A 511-nucleotide genomic window follows, 5' to 3' on the forward strand; every position below is an offset into this window, starting at 1 on the left:
TCCCCCCCTTCCTCCCATTCCCCCATACTACAGGGTTTCTAGAATACTTAGTAACTGCACTGTTAATATATCATATTTCAGAAAGAATAAGAATACAATAAGAATATCTATTAAAACAATGTAAATACAGTGATAACCCGAAAACAACGGAAAATGAAGAAGACATTAAAGCAATACTCAAGTACTTAAATGAGTCTGTTATCACTGTATGGTAGGAGGAGGAGGAGGGGGCAGAAAATCAAAAAGTATTTTTTTTTATTTAAATAACTTCCAAGATTTTAAAACTGTAATATGTAAAAGCTTGCTTTTATTAAACTTTTATTAAACGATCTAAAAAACGCGTCCGATTTTTGCATCGGTTTTGGATTGTTCATTGGTCGTTTTTTGAATATTTCTTCTTTAAGTTTTGAAATTTGGCATAGTTTAGTAAAAAAAATCTTTGAAATACAAAATTTAGAAAAAAATATTTTTCTACAATAGGTCAAATTTTGACCCTAAAAGAAATGTAGCA

Source organism: Eurytemora carolleeae, unplaced genomic scaffold (assembly GCF_000591075.1).
Source record: "Eurytemora carolleeae unplaced genomic scaffold, Eaff_2.0 scaffold178, whole genome shotgun sequence".
NCBI lineage: Eukaryota > Metazoa > Arthropoda > Copepoda > Calanoida > Temoridae > Eurytemora > Eurytemora carolleeae.